Below are 20,126 nucleotides of genomic sequence, written 5' to 3' on the forward strand. Positions count from 1 at the left end.
ATAAATTAGGTAGTTAACTCTGATTTGCTAAATCCAATAGTACAGGTCTTCTGAAAGTGTTGCATGGGATGTTGACTGCTTTTCTTTCTATTCTTTTTCCCCCCTCCTTTTATGCTTTGAACATAACACTTTATCACCTGCAGTATGACTTTGACTCTGGTGAATAGAAAGTCTTTGATCCAGTGAAGAAACCCCATTGATTGAACTGAGGACATGATTTTCCTTGAAATTACCTCTCCCTGTGTTCTCTTTAAAATCTGCTTTGAAGGGCCAGGAGACTCTCCAGAATAGCATCAGAAGTAGTGCTAGGTCCTGCAATTGGGAAAGGAAATAGCAAAGATCAGATTTGCTCTTCCACTACTGAGAAATTTTGAGCAGAATGTACTCAAGGACAATATCCTGAATAGAAACTCAATATGGATTGCATCTGCTATGTGTATATGTGTGTGTGTGTGTTGATACTGATTTATTTTTTGGTCAGGTATGGCTTACATTTAGAAGCTAAACAGAAAGATTTGACAGTCAGAGATGATGATGATGATGATGATGATGATGATGATAGATTACAGAGGAAAAAAATCATTTGTCATACCAGAAGGATACACCCAATAGTTAGAAGTCTTAAAGATACTGTACTTGGGACCACTAATTTTGCAAAGACTAGCCTACTTGGAACAACATATATTTTATGGTGATATCTCCATGACTCTTAGGTCCTCAGTGAGGACTCAAATGATTTGAATCAATCCCCAGTTATTACACTGTAATATTCATTTGGACAACAATGATAATATATAGCAATACTTTATTATGGTCAATGGCCAGAATATGACAATCAGTTTTAATAGGAAAGGGGGTTCAATTAGACCTTTCTGGGAGAAAGAAAAGAGGGAAAAATCTTGCGAAAGAGATAAGAATTCCTGACTGTATCAATGGAAAGTTTAACTCAAGTGTTCATATGGCTTTTAATTAAATAGCTTCACTGTATCTCAGCAGCTGTGCCTGGGTCCATTGATTTCAGCTGGACTCTGCACAGGTGGGAATATTTAACTGTGTGGATTAAGTTGCAGATTCTCATTTTTAACCTTTTTCTTTCCTAATAAATTAAGCTCTCACTGAGATCTCCACTGATTATGCAAGCTCCTGTTTTTAAGCAGTTATAAATATTGGCCAGAAGAAAATGCATCCCCTCAGCCTTGACTTAACTAAGCAGGACTGGAGCATCTATATTCTGGGCTTGTATATTCACATAACTATCCTGCAAAGTTTTCTGAATGCTTGATACATATCAATGCATATCAGCCCAATTCAGATAAAATAAATCATAGTTCTGTCGTCTCATACAGAAACGGACATCACCCTTAGACTTCTATTTCCCCCTTCCCCTTTGCATAGGAGGGGAGGTCCTGGGCCAGGGTCGTTTGTGATCCAGTTTGAAAGATGGTTAGATCTGTGTGTGCATTTCCCCAATACATTGATTGATTACATGCCCTCAAGTTCTTTTTGACTCCTAGCAACTACATAGATCCATGATAATCTATCTCTAACCTGTTCTTTCAAGACTCCCAATGGTGCACTTATCACTGCTGTAACTGAGTCCACCCACCTTGCTGCTGGTCATCCTCTTCTTCTCTTTCCTTCCACCTTTCCCAGCATTAGATGGGTTAAAAACAATAGCTGAGAAACATCAAGCCTGATGTTTCTTATACAGAGGGTCCTATCATTTGAAAGCCATTGTATTAATCCAAGATGCTGCACTATTTCTGAAGTTCACATGTTTTGGGATAGATCATGATGCATGGAATAAATTCATCATAAGCCATTGGACTTGCAAAATAGGAAATGTTTAATTATATGGCATGTGGAAAGAACAGTTTCGTTTTGGTTTTTTTGTTTAATGCTGTTAGCCACAAGTTGGTAATCTCCAATAAATTGTGGGGAATACAGAAAAAAAGAAATAAGTCTTTCTATATCCTTGAACTCTTGGCATTTTGTGGAAATCAATATCCTGACCTCTCTCTTCTCACTAACTGTATAAATAACTTAACGAAGGCTTTATAACATGGCTTTAACCTTTGAGATGGATGGCCATCTTAGGGTTCAGCTTATATGAAAGGACAACTTTTCTAATTTATCTCTACAGAGCCAGCTAGGGGCTGCTTATTGGCTGGGAAATATTAAACTTTTTTTAAAAAAAAATTATTTTGCCAGCAGGCTCCCAGGTTTCATTCCTGAACAGATGGTGAATTGCACACACCAAGAGATGTTGTAAATTGGACCTTTGTTTAAGGATTGCTGGAATCTTGCCAATATCCTGGGTGCAGGCCAGGGGGAGGAAGAATGGGATTCAGCTATCTCTTCCCCACAGCTTCTCCTCACTCCTTCATGTGCTTCCTTGGACATGGAAAGGGGTTGTAGTTCAAAGGTAAATGTGCATGCAGTTGGCATTCAAAAGCTTAGACTGATGTCTGTGTAGGCCAGTATTTCTCAAACTTGGCAATTTTAAGACACGTGGACTTCAACTCCCAGAATTCCCCAGCCAGCACACCTTAAAGTTGCCCAGTTTGAGAAACACTGGGGTAGACAGTATTGAGGAGGTGAGCTAATAATGAACCCGTCCTCCCAATGATGTTACTGCACTTCTGCTGCTGCCTTAACATCCCCACCCATTGCACAATGCTGATGGCAAACCTGCAATAAGGTTTTGAAAACACTCTGATTACTGGCTGCCTTCAGAAAACCAACTTTTTATTCCTCCTGCTCTTGTTTCAGGGCTGGATGTAATGTATATTTCAGGACATTTCTTAGTGTCTATGAACAATCTTTCCCCACTGAAGAATGCCTGTTGTGCCCCCATTTCCCAGCTCATGACTCTTTCCCCAGCCCAACGAGAAGCTCTAAAATGAAGTTTTGGTCACTTACAAGGAAGCTGACAAGGCTCAGTTTGAACTAACACCCTCCATAGGGTTTGCTGATAGTGTCATGGTCAAAGGAAGGGTTTGAGTTTCTTTCCATTTGGTAATCGTTTCAGAACTCAATCCTTCTTTGCAACTAGTCCCTTAGCAATATGTCACAAAGAATGCTTTTGTAAACCACTGACATATGTACACCGATTACTGTGGCTCAATATTGACAAAGGGTGGTTAGGTGTGGGGAACATTAGGAATCATTTCACTTCTTTTTATAAAGGATGGGTCGCTTGCTATTTCACAAAGCATTGGAAGGTGATGGTGGGGATGAACCTGACGATAGGCAAGTCAGAAACAGAAAGTGGGTGCTGACTGGTTTGCATTCTCTGCATTCAGCTATCGGTTAGCTAGAGCTGAAGTCAGGGTTGCTTGAAAGTGCTACCTTGTACGCATAGAGACAATACCATGTTGTGAATACCTTTATTTGTTTATTTGTCACATTTATATAGCTGCCGATCTCACACAAAGTGACTATATCTATATTTATATCTCTATCCATCTATATTGGCAATGGGATGAACAAAATAGAGAAAATACAGGCTATATTTGAAGTATGTTGAGAATTATTAGCAGATGGAAAGGATGGCAGTCTGGCAGAGTGCATTGCGACTTGGTATAAGGCATGATCTTATGATCCCTGGAGATCAACTGTTAGCAAATTCCAAGAAAAAGGAGCAGTGGAAAAGAAGCAACAAAGTTGAGCAAGGATTTTCTGGGCTGTAACAAAAACAGCTGAATCAAAAAGTAAGAAGGAAAGTAATGAATTCCCTGATCCATCAGAATAGAGTCTGTATTAATATGACTAAACAGCAGTAAATGGAGTGGACTTGCAATGATCATTCCCTGTTCTAAAAATCATATAACAAAATGTATATTTATGAAAGGTATCTCTAGATAAGAGTGTACATTTCAGAAAGCTGCATACAAACAAATCTGTAAGGGAGGTATTTGCCTTAAAAATGTATATTAGAGAAAATGCTTCGTATATTACGGAATGTAACACATGACATTTTCCAGCTTTTTATTATTCATCTAAAGATGGATAGAATAGAATATTTTAGCACCTATCACAGAGATATGGACTACTTTAGACTGATCTACCCATCTCTGCAGTATAGCTATGTAAGAAATATACTTCACAGCGGCTTCCGTTGTTTTTCATGTACATATATATTCTCAGAAAGAAGTCCATACGAACTCCTTATTCAAACTGGAGTCAAAATAATTGAGCAGCACCTAATGTGAAGTTCTTAGATTACTAGATCATCTTCCATGTTGCTAAATGGGAAGAAACATGGATGATGCTCTTGGCTTTCTCACAAACTTGTGGCTTTCCTCTACAGTGTCATATACGCCTCATCCTTTATGTCTGATTCCTGATGCTTTACTTTTCCAAGCATTCCTCATTCTACCCTCCCCCTGTATTAGTTGAAATCTCTCTAAACCAACACCTGTGATCTGCTAAATTCATCATCCAATATTGCAGCTTGTAGTGTAAGAACAAAAGCAGGCTCAGAGGAGCGATCAAAAGAAATCAAAAGCGGTTTTTAAGCGTTTTAAATTTGTGTCATTGGTGGGTTTTTTTAATTCTTTCACAGTTTCTATGTCATGCCTATAGCTCAGCTGGGGGTGATTTTTGTTTTGTTTTGTTTTGCAACAGAACAAAAAAAGGACAGTTGGGGTTGCAACAGCATTATCTTTTTGTAGAAAAGCTGCTATTAACAGATTGTGGCAGAAAGTGAGCAGTGTATTGGAGGTGGAAATGCGACTTTCTTCCTTCTTGGTATTGCTTTGCAAACTGGGGAGAAAAGAGGGAGGGCATTAGAAAGGGAAAAGGAAGTAGCCAGACTTGCAGTCATTTGTTAGGATTGTTAGGGATGATGTAGCAGTTCCAGTAAGGTAGAACTTTGGGGCAGAGATCCAGGTCTCTTCCATCAGCATTAAGACTTCCAAATGCAGAAGCATTAGTTCTGAAGCCGGTAAAATGTCATATGTGGCTATTTTAAAGGAGTGGTTGCAGGGGAAGGAATAAATCCAGGATTTCAAATTACTTCATTATTAGCATGATTTACATAACAATACTCCCCCTAGAGCATTGGAAACAATGGCGCTAACCCAATAGTTCCAGAATGGGCTTAAGAAGGATTACTTTCTGGAAGATTCCAGATCAAGTCTGCAAATTAAAGGACACGGATAGGTATGTGGAGGGGGAAAGTGATTTTGCCTCCCTCCCAACTCAAAGACCTAGAACAATAGCAAAAAATAAATCACTAAAACCTACAAGAAAGCTAATGTAAATTCCCATAATCATATTTCAGATAACTCAGTAAAGGGATAAGTGTCATATTAAGCTCCAGACAAAGAATACTAGGGTAGGGAATAAAAAGGCCATGTGCTTTAACTCCTTCCCCAGCAGCACTGTTTCTTACATCTCCATCTTCAGATCTTCATGTGTCGGGTGAAAGATCTGAGGGGGAGCATGTTGCTAAATTCATTTGTCTGTCCACGCCTCAGATCATACAGATGAGCTTATGTCCTTTCAGCTGAATGTGAATAGGTTTCCTCCAATTTTCCATCCAACCAATGAAGGTTTGAGGTGGAGTCAGCACAGATTTGCAGTCTTGTTCCTTTCCATTAATTCTTTGAATCATTATTTCCTGCAAAGGGCTCCAGTGTTTTGACTGATTCCAAATACATGAACATTATCTATTAAAAATAGTACTTACCAGTTGATGATCCCTTGGACCATAGGCTTTTTCTGTAAAGGAATAAGCCTTACATAAAACACCATGACACTGAATGAAAATACTTGGTTGAAAGCATCTACATGCTTTATTCATAAGGTGAAAGTGGGCTTTGTATGTATGAGTTTCCTTTCTCACTCCTTCCTTCCCCCCCCCCCCCCCCCGCCTTGTCTGTTACCTTTCTTGCTTCAGTGGTAACAAAGTAATGAAAGAGGGAGAACATAGTTCAGTCGACGAACATGAATAAGGTTGAACATTCCCTTCTGTAACTCCCATTAAAAAGGCAGTTTATGGGAGAGATCTCTGCTGAGACCTTGGAGAGCTACTGACACTTCCATTGTTTCCATCCCCAACACTCCAAAGCAGTTCAAAGCCAAATGTGATAATCTTCCATTCTACCAACCTGGAAACTAGGAGAATATGCAGAAATAGCCCTAAACCAATCTGCTCTCACCAGCTAACTAGGAGCAGAATGAAAATGACAGCCCTCACTCAGCATCCCATCACCTGGGCTGCTGCAACCATTGGAAATAATCTTCCTCCCCACACAGTATAAAATGGAAATATAATAAATTGCCAGCCCCACTATCCAAATTTTCATGCATGATGTGTGCATTTAAGTCAGAAAATCTTAGCAAGGACCAAGAGGAAGAATGCCAAAACTGCCAAGCCACGTCTCCTCCTTAATAGCTCCTGCAAGCTATAACAGGATTGGCATTTTTCTCAACAGTTGTCATCTGCAATAACTAGAAAGGGGCTACTCTAAACCTGTTTGGTTTAGGTTGCCTTGAGTTCAAGAACTTATGGGATGAGACAAGGGTTCCTATCCATGGGAGAACAGAAATTCTATCACGGAGTCGTTAGTACTCTCTGAGCTTGGTTGGTTGCTTGCAGATGTTTCATTACCCAACCAGGTAACATGATCAGTGCTAGTGAGTGTGGGGTTTGCTCCCTGTTTATATACAGTTATATACAATTCTACCATTAAGAAAGAGACAGTTTTGCTCCATTTTCAAATCAACTGCAGCAGAGTCTAAACCAGGGTTCCCCAAGGGTCAATGGGACTATCTAAGAGGTTGATGTTATTATTATTTGTAGGACTATTAAAGCAGTATTTATTAAATTATTTTCAGATAACTAATGTTGGGGGGGGGGGTCAATGAACAACCTGAAACTTCATGAAGAGGTTGATGAGCTGAAGAGTTTGGAGACCCCTGGTCTAAACAAACTAATTCAGATCACAAAGTCAGCCAGTGTATGAGCATACAAGTCCAGAACTGGTTTCCTGGTATGAAGTGCTGCTAAAATTCTGATGTTTCCAAGGCTGAGAATGCTGTTTAAAAAGTTCAAATGTGTTTATTCAGCTGTGTGGTTGGATCAAACTTACTCTGCAGTCTTTTGCACATACCTGTTGTGAGTTACAAACACTAGTCAGACTTTTGCAATTCACTCCAGAGACCTGGCAGACTGACAGTCTTTCATTCTCAACTCTGCAAAGGAGACCTGGATAGTTATATCCAACAGATTGCCTGCTTCCCTTCTAAGTCCTCTTGATTTTTAACCCTCCCCTTTTTCAGCATCATTGAAGATCACTGAGATCCTAACCACATTCCTCCCTATTTCCTGTTTGTTTACTGCCTATGTGGCTGCCATTCCTTGTTTAGTAGCATCGTTGTCAATATACTTTGCTGTTTAATTGATTTCAACAGAATTATAAATCTGTGACCCAAGGACAGACCAATGAGAGTTTATAGTTTGTGTAGGAGTGCTACTCAGAAATAAGTGCTACTGAAATCAGTAGAATTTATTTTTGAATGTGTACAATTATTTTAAACTGTGGAATATTATAGCTTTGAATTTATTTTAAAAGATTATTTTCTTGGTATGCTCAAAAAGAAAAAGAAGAAAGAAAGTCAGGGCTCATGCTAATTTTGATTGAATACATATGCAATAATCATATTGATATTTTAACATATCAAAATGATAACTTAGTAACAAACAGGACACAATAAAGCAATCTCTTTAAACAAAGTTCCTATTTATCTGTCATTTTCATTCCACCCTGCAGAAAGCACACACAAATAATTCAAGGAATAATTTTAGTCAGAAAATGACTGGTTCAGTTTATCTTACATTTTATCTTCTACAACTGAAAAACACATAGAACCAGAAGTTTTTAAAACTGCATTAAGTAATATGGATAATTACAAGTTAGAATGATCCATGACTTTAGCTTGAAAAGTAGGCATACAAAAATAATTGGCCTTTAAAACTCATTAGTCAGTTTTGTTCCAATAATTGCATTTGCATATTTTGTACTCCATGTCTTTTTGAGCAAGAGGAGAATACTATCCCTTAATCAGCAAAGCTGAAGCCAAAAAGAAAAAGTTGTGCTGAATTCTGAATTTAGCACATACAGAAAAAAGTGAAAGCCAGAACTGGAAGGGCTTAGGACAGCATGGGAAGGAAAATATGGACATTACTGGAGAAACGTACCTTCAGACCACTTTCAAATTGTTTGGAATGAGTAGCCCCAACAGTCTAAACATGGCATAGTGTCAGCTAGAGGGGGCATTCTTAGTTTTGTATTATACCTAATGATTCAGAAAAGTTTGATAACAATCTTCTTAAGTATAAAAACATGGGCAGTCTTAACAGCCTGTGTGCGCACGTATACAAAAACTTAAGGGAACATGATCAAAGGTAGGAAGGGAATTTCTGGCATTCTTCTCAAAACAACATCATCTCTGATCTTAGTCCAACCAACATAGCATCACAAGCTGGTTTCTCAAGTAAGGGGTGACTGGTGTGGAGCTCACTTTATTACTTCAGATTCTTCTAAGACAGAGTGGACAACATTTCTATCTGGGAGTCATATTTTATTTGTTCCATTGTTTACTTTTGCTTTTGCAGGTGGGATTTTTAAAGTGCAGAGTAGATGCTTTAAGATTTGTAGAAGCTTAACCCAACGCTCTGCATATTTGTTGGGGGGGGGGGAAGAGCAGAGAATTACCCACTTGAAAAGACACAGTTTTGCTTCTGAATTTCACTCACGTGATCCACGGGCTCTCTGTGGACTATAAAATGTGAGTTATGTGCAGACCATGGACTGCTGGTTTCCCACTGCTATTCCAAAGCACGAAGCAGGTCTGTGAGTTCTGGAGAAAGGATAGAATATTCTGCTTCTGGAGATGGAATATTTTGTACATACCTGAATTATTTACTTATTTACAAGTAGTTACTTATTTGATTGACATGCTGACTTTCTGTTTAGAAAAACCAGTTGGGGTAGATTGCAATTGCAAAAATACAAAGGTAGATTGCAGTTTGCAAAAATACGAAGTGCAATTTAAAAAATAAAAACAGCAAGATGAAATTATAAATATTGATTTATTGGAATTACTTATATCCTGCTTTTCAGAGTAACAACCCTCTCAAAGTAGCCTTCAAGCAATAGAAGTAATTGCAAATGAAAATAAATATATAAAATAAATGAATCCTCATAATTACTGACAGAAATTTATTTTATCCTCCTGCTACTGAATACCATCCGAAAGGTTGCAATGTTAAATCACCGAGGCCATCAGTTGTCCCATAAATATTCTAACCCTAAACTCAGCATACAAGTGCCTTTGACTAAAGTCCTAAACACATTGAACTTTGTTTGGGAATCTGCTAAAGAGTAATAAAAATAGTACAGTGGACTTCTATATTAGGCAAAAACTCTTGTCCTTGTTGCTGATGAACTAGTAATAACAGTTCTTCTCATCTTAAATCACTTTGACAAAGGATAATAGGTAAATGAATTACAATCTCGCTGGTAAATATTATTTATATTATCTCAAGGACCATAAAACACATTCCAGTTTGGTTTTAGTTCTAGTTGTTTGGTACACCCTAGAACTTCTTTCTTTACATTTACCACGTCACTGTTTTTGACCATGTCCCAATTCTTGCAGTGGCTGAGCTTGAAAAAAAATCTGCCAGCCTCTTCTATAGAGAATGAATAAACTTTTAAAAAAATCTGTTTCAGATATAATCCCCATGAAGCAGGAAATATATTTCCATCTGATATAAAATTCCAGAGCTTTTAAGGATTCCAACAGAGTATATGCTTCAGTAATTTGAGTTCCTTTATTAATAAAGCTGCTGATAATACAAGCAGCAGTTCAAAAGGAACTTGCCTTTTTAGCAATCGCTAAGTTAAAAGCATCCTATAAAAGTGTTACAGGTATGGAATCTATAAGCAGACTACAGGGGGGGAAAGTCTGTGGAGGTGCCAAAAAAAAAAAAAAAAACAGATGTTATTTGAAAGAAATAAATGAGTTGGCTCCAAATTAGTCATATATAGATTTGATCTAGTGAAAACAATGAAACTTAAGTTCGTCATGACTTTTACATATCCATTGTAGTTCACTGGATCCATTCTGACTCAGTCTGGATAGAACTGTTTGAATTGGATCCAGTAAATGATTGGCTCCAGATTATTCATATTTACACTAGCTACATCAAAGTTAATGGGGATTATTTTACATGTTAAAAACTTATTCCCCTTGATTTCAATAGATCTGTCTAACTATGGCTATATCTAGATCAATTATTCTGTTAGTTGAACTAAGTTTCTATTGAAATAAATAGGAAATATCAATTTTGCCCCATGATTTTCATGGAGCCCAAATTCGGCTAACTCAGTTTGGAACCCATTAACTTATTGTGAATTTTTTTTGATCACCTAAATCCAGCCAGATTCTGGAGGCTTACAGAGTTTACATATTAAAAACAGGATACAAATAAGAATAAAATTATAATAAGCATAGAATATAATTATATGAAGCTCAGAAATTATAGACTTGTAAAAATTGGTGGTGCTAATATAATTAATCCCCAGATTATTATAATATGTATCAGGAAACATAAAAAAATGCATTGGTAGCTAGTTTTCTCAAAAAGAATGGTCATATAATGCAACAGCAAAAAGTATTTTTCAATGACAGCAGGCAGATGCCTGAGCAATCTTCTGATTGATTCATTCATTTATTGACAGATTGACAGACTGACTGACTTCTAAACCATAAGCCAGATCTGTCTGTTTAGTTTTCCTTGATAAAGTTAACATCCAAAGCTTTAGCACAAGTATATTCTGGAGAGGAAAAACATAAGGTGAGAAATTAAAAGTGCACTTTTATTGGGTTCCTTGCTAAGATGATGCATTCAAGAGCTGGACAAAGATGCAAAGCAGAGATTATTGGGGTACCAAGTGGTAGCCTTTAAGTTTGTAAATAGCTGCTCTATGAAATGTATCACCAAACTACATTCTACTATTTCTACTTCACCAGATTAATGCTTCAGATCCTGAGCTAGTTATGCTTGCATAAAATGATAAACAGATTCCCCTGGACAGGAAAAATGATTAAGGGCTTTCCTCTTCTAGTTAAACCTTGTTTTTATAACATATTTGTTTTGTTCAATTCTGGCTTACTGCTTGCTCCTCAGTTCTGCTTCCTGGTTTGTCCTTTGATTCTTCAGCTTTTGTTCCTGCCCACCATCTTTGTCTTCAATGAGTCTAGAACTAGAGCTGTGATGGTGGCTCAGTGGCTAAGCATGTAAATTCTGTGTTGAGGATTGTAGGTTTAATATGTGGTATCTCCTGGTAGAACTAGAAGTATCCTATCTGAAATCCTGGATCCCCACTGCCAGTCAGTATTGACAACATTTAGTTGGATTTAAGTTCTGACTCCATATAAGATAGCTTCATTTATTCCTGTATGCAGTCAAGGTTGCTGATTTCCTCCCATGGCCTTTGTTCTTATCTAATCCCAGGCTACTCATCATTACCTCTAACAGAGGGATAAGGTGGCAAATGAAGTAAAATTTGAGCAGAGAGAAGAATGAACTTTAGGAGATCAGTTCACAGCATTAAAAGATTCAGATATCTGTGTGCCTGAGTTCCAGCCATTTCATCCAAAGGACGGTGTTTGTATTAGCAGTCCATCAACTGGAACCCAGCTCTGTGAAGAGAAGCTTCTTAAAAATCACAAACTAGGCTGTACAGCTGGATGAAAAAGCTGGCCTAATGTCCAGCAACTCTGCCCTCTGGGTTACATGCTACATCCAAGAATCCGTGAGCGGGTTCCTTTTGTCTACCAGAGTTCCATCTCTCCTTTCTCAGGTGCCGTGACCTGCAGTCTATCAATGCTAAGTGTCTTTAACTGAAGTTGAGTTCTGAGACAGAACAGGAATTATGCTGATTTATCAGCCATAATGCTGCTTAATGGTTTTCCTGCTGCAGCTGATGAAGATGGTATCTGAAGTGTTCATGTTGTTTGTTGATTAAAGTGTGATTAGTAGTGATTGCTTGTGTTAATGGGGACAGGCACCCAGTGGAAAGGCCTTGCTGACTGTGGGATTGGAACTCGGCGGTGTCAGTCTCTTGCTGTTTCACTCAACAGCAGATCGTCTTTATATAGTCAGATGGTGATTTGCACCATAAAAAGTGCTTGGAAAAATTAAAACGGAACCTAGTCTCTTCCCCAAACCATTCGGTTTCAAAAGACCACAGTTTTGCTGGCTGCAGTTTGTTTTGGAAACAGGTCTGACAAATTGTTGTTTAAAACATTCTCACCATGCAGCTCCAGTAGCACTTACAGAAAATGGATGTCGCTTCTTTCCAAAATAAATGGTTTCCTTGGGCATGTCATGGTGTTGTTGTAATGTAGAAGATGACAATTTTGTTTTTCTTACCACGTACAAAAGCAAAAATAAAGACTCACAAATATATTTTTAAGGAACCCAGGCTCTTGACTTCAAATGCTTGGAATGTATGCTATAGATTCTATCTTTAGCAACAGGAACAGTGTTTCTTTCACGATGTCATACAGATTTACTCAGAAGAGAAAGGTATCTTATGCTAGTTGCAGCAATTTCTTTGGTGAGCTGGGGAGTAAGCCAGCCTTCTTTTAGTAAGTATTACATATTTGACTGTACTTAGGTATGTGGAGAATTACATAAGCTTCCACGGCAGAGTATTGAATAAGAAATCAAGTCTTAAGTAAAGCAAGAAAGCTAGACATAAAACTCATGCATCAGATAGATAAATCATTCCATGCTGGAACGCCATGCAAACATGCAGAAAAGACCACAGGATGCATGCCAGCTCTTCCTCTTAGGAATGCAAGGTGCCACAGTCAGGAAGGGCATCCGGTTTCCACTCACCTAAAGATCAGTTTTTGAGTAACATTTGGTGGCCACTGGGATGCTGCAAAAGATATGGTAGATGTCTTAAAATAGCCAGTGTCTCCAGTTAATTGCCTTTTGAAACATATCTATTATGGAATGACGACATTTTAAGCCTCAAGTATGCAAAATGACATTTTCACCTTTCTCAGAGTATGAATCCCTTTTCCAGTTAACTTTCTCTCCAAGAGTCTAATCCCATCAAGAGGATTACTTCAGTTACTTTTATATTCTCAGCTCCCAGAATCAGTTTTAAAAGTTTTCACAGCCACCCCTGAAGACTGTCAGGCGCTGTCAGATCTTGCAATACTTTTGTCCTTTTCTGTCAGAATGAAAAATCTGGTCACTGTGTCTTCAAACAGGCCATTTTCTCTTTCTAAATAAAACCCCACCATGTGTTACATTCCCAATAACTTAGGCTGTAACATTAGCAGATGTTCCTATAAGTGCTCAGCCTCTGCCCTGGTTACTATATTTGGGGGTGAAGATGCCAGCCGACAGACAATCAGATTTGCTACTGCAGGTGATCTGTCTGTCACCACCAAGAGCAACTTGATACTTTCAGGGAATAACATTCCCCAGATTTCACCACCATCACACTTTTTAAAAGAAAAAGAGACATTCAGTGGATGTGACCAGAAAGGTAATGCTGAGCAACACTCCTGAAGCTGGGAAGAACCCTTTTCTCCACTTTTCATCTGCATAGTTAGAGAGGCCAGTGCCAGAATCTAGAAAGACTCAAGAGAACTACAGGTAGGGGAGAAGGCACCTGCTTGCCAGGTTAAGTTCCTGAAGGTGAAAGAGGGTTCCCCAACTCAAGCAGTTGGAATCAGCAGGAAACCAAAGCATCAGAAGAACAACCATGGTCCTTCATAGTCTTCCAGAAGGTGTTGTGTCTCTTGGGCTGCTAAGTCTTCTTCCTTTCCCACCTTAGTTATTATTAATTTGCAGTGGCTAACTGGCGTTCCTGTCCACCCCCAACCCCCATCCCCAGCTTGGATTTTTCTTTATTTTCCTTGACTATTCTGTACCAATTTTCTGAAAACTGCTACCAAGACAGCAATTCAGAAACGTCCAAACATTAAGTAATAAAATGAAAAACAGCAGAAATACTTTAAAAAGCTGTGTAAAAAAAAGATGTGCCATGGAATGCATTCCATAAACAGAGTGGACACCAATTACGACTAGAATTGGGAGGGACCACCTTTTCCCAATCGTTTCTACCTGTCCTATTCGGTCCAGCAGGTTCGGCATGCTCTGGGTCCCATCAACCAAGGAATGATGGCTGGCAGGGACCAGAAAACGTGCCTTCTCTGCTGTCGCCCCTGTCCTTTGGAACGTTCTCCCTTCAGAGATTAGGATGGCCCCAACCCTTTTGACCTTTCGTAAGGCTTTAAAGACCTGGCTATGTGCTTGGGCCTGGGCCCCCAAATGTGTTAAGGGCCCTGTCTCTTGGCTATATTGATAATTATTATGATAATTTTTTTGGCTGCTGTATATATTTATTTTTGTATTGTTTTTAATTGTTTTAATTGTTTTAGAATTGTTTGCCGCCCAGAGTCACTTGGTTGAGATGGGTGCCTATAGAAATAATAGAAAATGAATGAATGAATGAATGAATGAATGAATGAATGAATGAATGAATGAATGAATGAATTTGGGAGTGACAGAAGAGAAAAACTTTCATACGCTCCTCTGGAAATGGCTCCTTAACATTTGAGCACTGTATGAATGACATCATATACCAATTAGCAGACTACTTCCTGCATTTCCACCAATTGAATTTTAATGGCATGCTGGCAGGTCTCACTCCAAAAATGGGCAGGGCCAGGACTAAAACCAAATGAGAGGTAAGTTTAAGTACTTCAGTACAGTTAATATGATTGCTTCCTGTATGTTTAATAATGTAACCTCTCTGTCATATTAAAATAATATAGTATATTTATATTTATAATAATATAAAATAACCTTTTGAGGGGCTCAAGCAACGTGAGCTGCATGTAGTCCTAGGTTATTGGTTTTTGCACCCATCCTCTAGAGCAGTGTCTCTCAGCCTCGGCAACTTTAAGATGTGTGGACTTCAACTCCCAGAATTCCCTAACCAGCCATGCTGGCTGGGGAATTCTGGGAACTGAAGTCCACACATCTTAAAGTTGCCAAGGTTGAGAGACACCGCTCTAGATGCACCAGAGCATCCCTTCATAAGCACAGTTGCAATAATCTCAGCAGGGTGTAACCAAGATAACTTTGCCAGATCAGACTGACTCTTCTGCCAAGCCAAAGTCCTGGAGGAAGCCCCTCCCATTGCCAGAGATGAAGCCATCATGTGAGCTATCTGGTTTTAGGCCATTGAATGCTGCCCAGCAGGGGGGCTGTACAGTGCTGGGACGACAGGCCCTTTGTCTTCTCTGGGGAGGGGGGAGCGAGGGGTGGGGGGAGCATTCAGCACATGAGAGATTGCATTAGCTGGAGGAGGCTTGCAATGGAGACTCACCCAGGCAGCTGTGGTCCAGAAAAGCATCCTTACAAGGAAGCTGGCGTTTGCATCAAGAGGCTCTCCAGACTACTACCAAGGGAGGATTCCTCTCAAAGCAGCTAACCTTTTCAGAAAAGAATTTTGTCAGGATGTCTGCAAGAAAGAATAAGGCTAAATTTCTCTTCCACAACTGCTGTGGCTATAAGAATTTGTCAGAACGCTCCTAGCTGAAACATGTCCTACTTTGGTCCTGAATGTATAGGCACCCACATGCAAACTTCCTTGATGGTTTCAGAATATGTAAAATGGATTCTTGCTTAGGTAATGTCAACTCTCCCTGAGAGTATCTGCCCAACCCAGCAGTAGGCATGCCCCAGGTCCCTTCCCTTAAACATTGCCACCTTGCGGGTCCTCAGGAGTGTGCCTTTTCCGTTGTAGCCCCTGCCCTATGGAAGCCCCTTGCCCTGGAGATCTGGCAGGCCCCCACCCTGTTAACCTTCTGGAAAGTGCTTACGAGCTGGCTTTTCCCCAAACATTGGGATCGGGTGAGGTTGGCGTGGTGGGGAAGAGTATTGTGGGCTGCATCAGGGAAGTGTTGTTGCGATGCCAGGTTTTTCTGTTCTTGCTTTGATTTTGGTGTTTGTTTTATTCGTTGGTTGTGAGCCACCCAGAGTCTGGTTTTAAGATCAGCAGTCGTACACATGTTTTAAACAAACAAACAAACAAACAAACCATTTTCTTGTGGATAAATCATTGGACCCATACAATAAAAAGGGCTAAGAAAATATTGAAAGCTAGATTCACACATTATGCTAAATCTTAATGTGATTTGACTGGTTTTTGTCTAACTTGTGTGATTCTAGCCCTGTGGTCATAAACCATGTTGTACGGCTTTGTTACATGGACTTGGCCAATTCTGGTTTATTTGTTAAATAAACCAAAGCTTAATGCAATGTATGAAGCCAGCCTAAAATTATGGCTCACCAGTTAAAATCAGGTTGTGACTGAATTTTATCTACAGAGAAATTCAATGAAAATTTGGGGGATCCTTCCTGACCAGATGAAGCATTTGGTGTGTGAACCAAAGAACTGAAAAGAACATATAAAGGTTTTAAAACATTTTTCAGAGGATAGCGGGTTTTCATAGTGCTCATTACAGCATTAGCAATTTCTTCACATTCTTTATCTTTCTGTTTTGTTTCTCATTATTAGGAATAACGTAGGTTGGAAAGCACCGGCATTTTCTGTTTCCTGTGTTTCCTTTATTAAAACATCATCAGATGTTTGTCAAAACACTCATTCAAAAATACGTATCTCCATTCACTCTCCCCCTATTGCTGCAAAATTGTTTTTTCCCCTTGAGAAAAATCACTCTTCTCCCCCTTCCCGTTGCAATGCACCAAACGTTCACTGCTTTGTAAATTGATCCAAATAGATTTACAGAAAATAAACGTGCTGTTCCTGTCACTGGAACATCAGGCAGCCCACATGGGTGATGAACCATTATTACTTTGATGAGATCACCAGTCTATTTGTTTCACTGGCCTTCTCCCATGTAGCAATTATGCTTCCAAAAACAAAAGCAAAAAACACTGTACAAAACCTTACATTATTTGCAAATGCACCTTGAGTATGCTTCATTGCTCCCCCCTCCTCTCTGGCCCTTTTTAACCTTTTCAGTATGCCTTTTTGGAAAAACACAAAATATTTATATCAAAGTATTTCAGCACTGGTTACGGAAGAACTTTTTGTGCATTTCCAATAAACCCTTAGCCTTTGTGAACCATGGCAGGAACATGTCTCTTTTTTCCTTATTCTATTTATTGATTTATTGATTTATGCATGCATGCATTTATTTGGATGAGATTACTTCAGAAAGGACAGGAAGTAATGGAAGAAATTTGGAGCAGCATCTCCAAATATAGATATGTGTGTAATGTTACTCGGCCTTTCAGATAAACTTCTTCCCTTCTTTTGTTCTTCTGTTTCTGTTCTTCTCATACACACTTTATCCAGTAACTTTGTGTGAATAGCTGGGATGTCCCTTTATTGTAAGGCTGCCTTTGCCAGTTTGATGGTCTCCAGATATGTTGGACTCCAGCTCCCATAATCCCAGCTAATAATGAGTATGCTGGTTATGTACTGATTGCATGTTAAAGGTTAGTAAAGGCTGTTTTAGAAAATGGCATAATATTACTTAGCTGGTTGATTTCATTTTACCAGAGATCTATAGAGATTTTTCTGATAAAGTTAGTAAAGCTTGAGTCTAAACTAGTGGTCTGCCTTTCTTAGCTCTGCTTCTACTGTCTTACAATCATTTCACCCTGTGTTATATTTCTTCTATCTGAGGCCCAAAGAACCATTATCTGCACTTGCTCAGTCTTTATCTATACAAACCTTCACATCTCTGACAGTAAGTATCAATGGTTACTGTGTTCCAAAGCCACTTGGACTTTTTAAAGGTCAGTAATTCCCCCCCCCCCCATAGTCACATAGCCATCTTTGGTTATTAATAAGACAAATTTAAGGAAGTCATTCTTCTGCTGAAATTCTCTCTTTATGCCTTGCTCTGTTGCTCTCAATTACACCTAATAGAAAATAATCCTTGTTAAATAATACTCTGTACAAGTAAGAGTGTCCCCACTCTGAAAATATAGATTAGTTGTTTTTTAATCTTTATTTTCCACACAGTTTTGTGGTGTTGAGACAGAGTCCACACTATGTACTGATTTGTTGCGATAACTCTGGCAACAGCTGTACCCTGGGCTATCCTGAATTGTCAGTGACTTCTAATTGAAGATTTTATCTTTTCGTAATGCCTGATCCCCATTCCTGGCAACTTCCATGAGATAACAAAGTGATGGGTATATCAGCAAAGCTATTTCCTAACTTCCCCTCCTTACTGTGTTTCTAGTGGGTGATACTTAAATAACATGTCATGCTCCTATTTAAGGGCTTAGTCTAATTTCATTGAAAAATAATAGGATCAAACAAAGCTGGAAGTGGTTGAAGGCAGGATTTTGTTTCTAATGACCATGGCAAAATTTTAAGCCAAATGCTAGCCAAGTACCATTTTAAGATATATCAAACTGGATAGCCCAATTCTTAAGCTTTCTTACAGTTGGCTGAAATTTGGTTCAGAAACATTATGTTTGAGAACCCCCCACCCTAATTCTAAATGTATTTATTTCTAGAATTTAGTAGCTTTTTTTTTTCAGATAAAATAATAATAAACATGGGGATGCAGAGGGCAGGAGCACCTTCGTGCCAGGCTTTACACACACACCCTCCTAAAATATACATCCAAAATGTATTTATTGAGTTACTAAGGCAACTCAGTAAATCAAAATATCTGATCCAGTGAAAGACACTGCTAGAATCATAGACGCTGCAACTAAGAAGCTGTGGCTGAATTCATGGACCATCATGAGTTGCCATTTCCATCAAAGACATTTCTTTGGGCCACCGGAGAATATGGATCTATAACAATAGCAAAGCATTCTGCACACTCAGGTTTTTAAAGAACAGGACTCACACTTCAATGGTCTTTGCCCTTCTTTAAACAGACAAGAGAAAAAGAAAGAAAGCCATGTTTAGCACCTTTTGTATTACTGTGCTGAGTTAAACAGAGTGAATGGTGACGGTGGAAATCAGATTAGTAACACACGGGAATAGTTTATTTCCCTTACCTTGATAACGGAATCCATCCAGCTACCTTTAACTTGCTGTCCATAGGCTTTTCTTTATATGAATACAATCCCTACCATATTCCCTTGTCAACAAGAAGTAATCAAGCTGTTTGTTGTACTGTTCCTACTTTTTAAATTGTATTTTAATTTGCCCAAAGTCCTCAGGAGTCAGGCAGCCTCTAAATTGTATAAATAAAATATTGTTGAAAATTGGCACAGCTATGCCATCTCTCCTGTGTTATTGCACCCATCCAAGTTTTATGTTTAAAGAAACGTAAATTCTCCTAACTATCTGAGCAGATGTGCCTACAGTGTGAACATATCTTCAGTGTAATATGTGCACATCTCTTGAGACAATAGCAATTGTAAGCTTCATGCAAATTGTTTGGTCGGCATGATAGAATTTACACCATTCAAGATGATATAAGAAAGAAAAAAATAGGTTATGAAATCAGTTTACCACAGTAGAGTAACACCTCTGCCTTTCTTGTGATACACTGGTATAAATTTATATTTGTCAAGTTTAATGCTGCCCAAACATCATAGAAACTCTCTGGGAAAAGCAGCTTTAAAAAAAGTTGCTTTTCTAAGAAACCAGTATGTAGTATATTAACAGACTGTGGGAATTAAAATGCCTTGAAGGTGAAAAAGTGTTCCAAGCAAGTGTTTTCACAGATAAGTCTTTAATTAAAGCAGAGTGTCAGGATATTCGAGAGAATGAAGCATGAGCTATGCATTTGGCACTCAGCTTTTACACATTACACAACATTGTCAGCTAGTTTATATTTGAAGCATACTTTCTCTACACTGGTGTAATTACCTAATTTTATTTCTGAAATGTACTCTGTGTCATATGGCCCAACGCGACCTTCAAATAAAATAACTTAGGGCATTGCCAGATTTGTTTTTAGGTTTGAATGAGAAGAGAAATGAATCTTCCACTGATCAATCAACAGCATCACTAGGCACTTTCCATCACAGGTTCTAGCTTCTTCCTGTGGCAGTTTTGTGCAAA

At 38.7% G+C, this 20,126-nt stretch overlaps 1 long non-coding RNA gene across 1 annotated transcript; it reads right to left on the reverse strand.

Moving 5' to 3' along the window:
• Positions 1–266: 266 nt before the first annotated feature.
• LOC107326849 (uncharacterized) lies at positions 267–19,148 on the reverse strand. The gene is made up of 3 exons (XR_001560322.1): positions 19,112–19,148; positions 5,696–5,727; positions 267–312 (listed from the first exon to the last, which is right to left on the reverse strand). It is a non-coding gene; the product is annotated as an uncharacterized LOC107326849 (long non-coding RNA).
• Positions 19,149–20,126: the final 978 nt, after the last annotated feature.

The sequence above is a fragment of the Python bivittatus genome, unplaced genomic scaffold, assembly GCF_059951505.1.
Source record: "Python bivittatus isolate LINGU-HERP-01145 unplaced genomic scaffold, Pbiv_v1 ctg000020_np1212, whole genome shotgun sequence".
Taxonomy (NCBI): Eukaryota; Metazoa; Chordata; class Lepidosauria; order Squamata; family Pythonidae; genus Python; species Python bivittatus.